Source organism: Botryllus schlosseri, chromosome 4 (assembly GCF_051294905.1).
Source record: "Botryllus schlosseri isolate E-star chromosome 4, Bs_hap1, whole genome shotgun sequence".
Classification (NCBI taxonomy): Eukaryota; Metazoa; Chordata; class Ascidiacea; order Stolidobranchia; family Styelidae; genus Botryllus; species Botryllus schlosseri.
Genome location: NC_137239.1, coordinates 3,767,698 through 3,774,727, shown reverse-complemented (window position 1 = coordinate 3,774,727; position 7,030 = coordinate 3,767,698). Strand labels below are relative to the sequence as shown.

General features: G+C 38.9%; 1 long non-coding RNA gene across 1 annotated transcript; it reads right to left on the bottom strand.

The window, feature by feature from the left end:
- Window positions 1-214: 214 nt before the first annotated feature.
- LOC145437916 (uncharacterized) lies at window positions 215-6,565 on the bottom strand. The gene is made up of 4 exons (XR_013914781.1): window positions 5,582-6,565; window positions 4,157-4,475; window positions 2,320-2,441; window positions 215-408 (listed from the first exon to the last, which is right to left on the bottom strand). It is a non-coding gene; the product is annotated as an uncharacterized LOC145437916 (long non-coding RNA).
- Between the last annotated feature and the right edge of the window lie 465 nt (window positions 6,566-7,030).

The window sequence follows — 7,030 nt, the reverse complement described above, 5'->3', positions numbered from 1 at the left end:
ATATTGCAACAAGTAATCACAGAAAATGTGTCGCAGGGGTTCAATAAACAGCAGCTGCTAAAACCACTCAATGCTGTCTTACTTTAACTGTTTGTCATTAGCTTAAGTACATATAAAGGTGTCGCAGGAATATAAGACACAGCAACTGCTAGGACAACTCGAAGCTAATGGAACAGTCTATGTGAAAAAAACGTTGATTTTAATGAATATTAAATATAATTAAATAGAATGGTATCACAGGAATAAAGAAACAGCAACAATTTAAAAATAGCATGACAAAACGGGTTCAGTAAAAAGTCACAATGCAAGAATTAAATCAAAGCACCGTTTGCTTATGTTGAGTGCCTATTCTTTTTCTTAGGCAATCACAAGTTGTTGCACCAAAACGTTTCATTTCGGCGCTTGTGCCTGAAATATATACAGCAATGTCAGTGAATTCTTACGTTGCCTGCTTCCCCTCGAAGTGGTTGAACAACGCCTTGGAAAGCGCTACTTATACTTCACTACAGATTCACGTTCTTAGATGTCTACTTGAGAACTAACTACTCCTGTTCGACGAAGACTACTTTTTTTTAACTACTCGAGTACTTATCAACTTATATTTCTACTTCCACTTGAAATAATTGACTACCTTGAAAATCGCTACTTCTACTTCAATAGAAATTTATGATGTTACTTCTTACTTCAGCTTGACTACCAAAAACGACCACTTCTACTTCGGCTACACATGTTCGAACCATTACATGGTAAAAGAATGAAACATTACAACCAAATCTACTATTTTCAAACTACTCGAGTACCTTTCAACTTCAATTTATACTGGTGTATGCTGTGATTTACGAAGTATGTTAACACTACTCCAAGTTACTTCTACTTCCACTATAATCCCAACGTTGAACACTTCAATTTGTTAATCGCCACTTACAGTTATATGCTAAAATCAACCGACACCTCGACCAAGTTTACGACATCACGCTAACTGCTTCCTCGAGGTAGGTTTAACATGTCCTGTAAACCACTACATATACTTCAATAGAAATGATGTATTACTTGAGCAGTACTGACTACTTTTACTTCGACTACCCAACCCATGTTTGGAAGAAGCCACATTCCATTACATCAGGGGTGTCAAACATACAGACCGCCCAGCAATTCTGCGTAGATTGAACAATGCGTGTATTATGCAGCACTTTGAAATTTTCATAATAAATAATTCCATTAAATAATCCCTCAACACTGCAAATGTCGAGTACGGAGAAAATTGCATATTGTGTTCCGAGTTCTATGGAAAATTTCCCTAAAACAGAAGCAAAAACGGCAATACGGAACTGATACATGCAAGTTACATGGTGAATACAATATATTCACAAAAATATAATTACAATATCTGTGGTCGCACTAGTGCATCACAAAAGACTCAAATGGTATCCGGCCTCAAGGGAAACCTGAATCGCTTTTTAAGACAATGAAGAAAATTCCAACGTCCGTATTTACAATTATATACTTTGTTTACCTCAACGCATACCCAGGTTTGCCGCCATGTCCGAGTAAAACATCGGTAGCATAGAAAAATACTGACTTGCATCATATTAGAAGAGCTACTGTTTCATTGATTTTCAACTGTATTCTGCCGCCTAATCACCATATTATTGACAATTTCGTTGTTTGCTGATATAGGTGCAACTAGAATAGAACCCATATGATCCGAAATATATTTCATCTTTACACTACTGTGTGGAAAGGCCTGATAATAAAGTTTCAAATGAAAAACCATTGCACGGATTTTCAGGCAATAGTTTGGAATCACTCCATTGGTGGGGCCCGCGAGCGATCTGAAGCTTTTGAGTCCGGTCTGCGACATCAGGCGAGTTTGTCGCCACTGAGTTTCATATTTAATGAATGCGATATCACGCCCAAATCGACTTTCATCAAACTACAGAGTACTTGTTAACTTCCACTTGAAATAGGTATGACATACCCTGTAAATCGCTACTCTTACTTTCAGTACGGTTTTGATCCACAGTCGACTCTACTTTATTCACAGTGTGGTTCCGCCCACTTTGGCCGAATTAACCACAGACTCGGTGTTGTCCGCATTAACCAGCCGGAGTATTTTAAATGCAATTCTACTTCTCTCCTGTACAAGCATTTTTGGCCGAATAAAGCGGTTACACGGTCTCTAAATTCAGCGGAGTCGACTTTACCTTGTAAATTGCTACTTATGCTTGGGAGGGAATCTATGACATTACTTCTACTTGGGCACCAACACCGACTACTTAGACCCCTCCCCGGTTTCATATGAGCTCAACTGATTGATACCTTCAATTGCGGCTTTTTGACTTTTGCCGGGGCATGACGTAACAAAGAATTCACTGCTTCCTCGTAGTCCACTTGTGTTGCAGATGAATGGACTTTGCAGCAGGCAGCGGAGAAGTGATTACCTTTTCATTGATTTGCGGATTAGTTTGGTATATGGCGTGCATGGATTACAAGAAATAATACATCATAGCATCGTAATGCCAGAATATACAGCATCCTGGTTGGGAACAATTATATATGCTCAAAGAAAGCAACACCAAGACCAGCTCTACTTCTTTGAATGACTTACTTGACTAATTTTCAAGTTCATTTTCTATTTCCACTTGGAGTAGTCTTATCATGTCTTGTAAATCGATACATATAAATAATATATTTATGATGTCACCTCTACTTCTACTTGGGTAACAACACTACTTTGATAACATGTAGCCTACTTGAAAACAGTCATTTACAATTACATGCTATGATAATGCAACACCTAGATCAGGGGTGGCCAAACTTTTCGGCCAAAGGGCCACATGAGATTTACGAACCACTGCACGGGCCACTTTAATGTTGATGTCCTTTTTTTAATCGTCCGATAAGAGCGAACAGGATTAGGTAATGGTAAAAACAGGACATATATTAATATTACTATGAATCAAATTCGATAACGAACATGTCATGAAAACACTGTGTAAAAGTCCTAGCCGGGCCAAGAGCGAAATTTTTTCAAAGTTAATGAATGAATTCGGGCAATAATAATGTTGCATATATTGTGGGTCTCCTCTGTATACAGCTGGGCTCAATTGACCAGGACATGAATAATCGGGGCTTGTATATATAAAAATATCAAAGATTTCAGTGAACATCTGTCTATCATTTTGCGCAAAGGTTTCATCAACGACTATCTTTCTGCGAGTACAGGCGCGAAGTCGCTTGTAGGACAATACGTTCTCACATAATTGCGAATATAGTTAGGCTCAATTCTGTAGAATGGGCGCATATTTAATTTTCATGAGAGGGAAACAATACTAGAAAAGCTAGAAATCGAGTGACAATGAATCGCGCGAAGTGTCAAGAAAAATATCAAGTCAAATAAATCTGCGACGAAATATTCTAGTTCATGTCCATATACAAAAATGTGGATGGCCCTTGCCTCCGCCAATGAGTCGGAACGTATATTTTCCGTCATCAACATCATAAAGTTCGCGGTCAGGCTTATCATATTTTCGGTTACCTGCCAATAAGTTACCTGCCTATTTTATTTATTGATATAACAACCAATTTCGAAAATTAACTCGCGATACACTGAAAACCTTCTCGTGAGCCATGGGTTGGCCACTTCTGACGTAGACCAAATCTACTCCATCAAACAAATTACTTGAGTTATTTTAACTCCATTTCTGCTTGTACGAAAAGCAGTTTTTACATGCCTTATAGATCTCTACGTACACGTGATTAGAAATTTGATGCTTTACTTGAGTTCCAATTTTATTTCCGCTTGTAGTTTTAACATTGCTTGTAAACTGCTGCGTACGCTGGAGTAGAAATTTAGAATGTTGCTTCTGGTGCTACTGGAGTACCGATGCTGATATACTTTCACCTTGACTATACCTATATTCGAAAATGGTCACTTACGATTACACTCTAAAGAATTCGACAATTCGGGCTAATCCACTTCTTGATACTCGTGCAATTTTCAGAACTTGATTATCTACTTCTACTTGAACACTCGGTCACTAACTGCTACTTGAACTTGAGCAGGAATGTATGACGCTATGACTGATTGAGTACCAACCAAAAATTCTTCAACCACCTTCGGTTTTTGCAAATTGTATCCAAGTATTTATGTTACCTTCGTTTGCTCTTCAACTTTGATACCGGGGTATGGCGCAACACTTGACATTGTTGATGAATGGATTTCGCATCCGGTGCCAGAGAATAGCTTCTGATTATGAACATTGATTTTCGGATATGATAGGTAGGATTACCATGCAACTCACAGAAAATGATATTATACAGGCACCACTTGCTCCGTGCTCTTTTTTATCGAGTTGAAGCCCGTGCTGTAGTTTAAAACTTCATTATGTTGACGGTACACTGCGCACTCTATAATGCATTCTTCGTACAGTCTGCTTGACTTGGTCATCACAAATGGCAGATATTGCTGATATCTAACAAATTGAAATAATCAGAATGGTTGTATTAAAGTCATCTGACAGTACGCGAAACAAAAACAAACCGATGCGGGTGCAAGCATGCTGCCAATAGTACGTTTACACACTAATCAGTTATCAGGTTATTGTTAGCGAGAATATTGGCTGCTGTGAAACACTTGGAAGGAGTATGATTACATCATCATTAGTAATTCGATAATACATTCTGATAGCCGCGATTTGCTGGGCAATATAGGCCAAACCGTTGCTCTGAGTTGAGGGTTTGATTGCAGCACATGCATTTCCTTACCTTACAGAGGGGTTCAACCCAATTTTAAAACGATGCCTTCTATCACGTTCAAAAAATATGCTTGTATATCACATCAGTTACCTTGCCGTTGACGTTACTGGACAATTTACACATATGCGGCTATATATACATAGTGAATTTGGCCACGGCAAGAGCGTTTCATGTACAGCAAAGGTGCATAGTCATCAACAATGAACTTGATAATAATCAATCATGGTATCCTATCAAAGTATATAACTTGCACTTGTTCATACTCAATTACTCATAGAGGTTGTATATGAGACATATGCCTACTATTCAGTAAATGTACTCATTTTATAAGGTTTTCGAAGGAAAAGTCAGCAGAATACTTTCAAGTTCAAAAAGAGTTGTAAATTGGGAATAATCCACAATGGCGGCAACCAGTCTCGGGCGCAATCAAACTAGTATATTTCATAGAGTTAGCCAGTGATCAAGCAATATATAATTGCCTCATTACTTAGATTACTATATGACCACGCAAATACACAAGATATTTTTATCAATATCTTGAGGAACATTCATTCTACCGACCAGCAAAGCATTGCTATTGGAATGAATCAGCAAATCGGTGTTTATGGCGTTTCAATCATATTACAGCGTATTCACACTTCAGAGTATGGCGTATCTGCATTCGAAGAAATAATGAGGCGTAGCAAACAATTAATGTTCTACCATATATCGATATTGAACACAAACTATCAACGAAAAAGGAGAAGCTAAATTACGCTCACAAGAATTGTATACGGTATAGTTAGGTCTATTTACGCATCATTCTAAAAATTAGAACTCTTACCATTTCAAACTGTTTCTCTGTTGGAGCGGTTCAGGTAGAGTTTCTGAATCAACAACACTAACAACAGACAGCAAGTCTTCTGTTTTTGCTTCGTACAGCTTCTCAATCTAATCAATTACTGTTTTGTCTGCGTCCATTATCTGTAAGAAACTCGTCTCATCAGTCACACAGACATCAACTCAGATTCAAATCTCAGATGCACGCGGCGTCGCGCTAGACTGCGCAGGTAACACGTGACGGAGAAGGAAGAAGGCTGTCTGGTTTGAAGATGTCTGTCTGGTTTTCACGATAGGGCCGCGATTGTAGAGACGTGCTGTGTGCTACAAATAATCATGGCGTATCATCCTTAGTGAATCACGTTGTGATGCCGCCACTTGCATCACAATTTCACATTGATGCGCACATTTGTTCCAGTATTTCGCTATATCGGGATATATATTCAGAACACGAATTTCGCCATGATGTGCACACTGCACAATTGTGCAGTTGTGCACGCTTATATGGGTCCAGCAATATGCCTCTTTATAATTCAGCTTATTAACAATTTCATCAAATCAATACACCGCAGGATTGCGATATATTTTCATAAAACCAGTACACTGATAAATGGCTATAAGCCTGTATGTCTTACGATTTCTTTCGCGATATGTACATCCCACATGGGGAAGAATAATGATAATATGCCATTTTCAACAAGCCAGCTGGACCCCATGAAAGCGATATCAAAGTAGGGGCATCCTGATGAACTCCTATGTACGTGGCATCCAGGTGACATACTACTATGACATCCTCTGGAATATTCATTGGTGACGGGAATAGGAATATTCTAAAAATTTATTCCACTGGAAGTCATCTTGAGTTACATAACTGGACGTCCAGTTTGTGACAAACTGAGCAAGTCGTCAGTGACTAACCGTGGGAGGTGGGCTGAGTTGGAACAATTGTGGACATACCAGTAAATCCATGGGATATCGGGTGTTTGCTGGGATGCTATAATCTTGGTTGAGTTTCTATATAAAGGCGTAGGGAACGAGTTCATAATTGCATAATTACAATGACTATACGCACATCGTCGCCAGCTTTTCCACTTAAAGCCGCGACTAGGTTTCGGCGAGAGTGATGACCAGTTTTTAGTAACCAACACGCCAAATTGAAAGGTGGGGTCTTGGAACATTATCAAATTGAAAGTTGGTATCGTGACGGTAAAAAGTTTCGGAAGCCTTCCTTGAATTAGATGATAATCCTATTTAGGATTATTGCGTTAACCACTTAGACCGCGGTCGTCTTTCGCTCTACAACAGAGCCTATAGAACAGTGGATTATAAACACATGGTTTGGGCGTCGGAGATACCCGGACTAGCATTATCGGGTCCGTGAACTGAACAATCAGTTATGAAACTCAATACACACTGCATTGCCCTTTATATATGATCTGGCTGAAAGTGATTA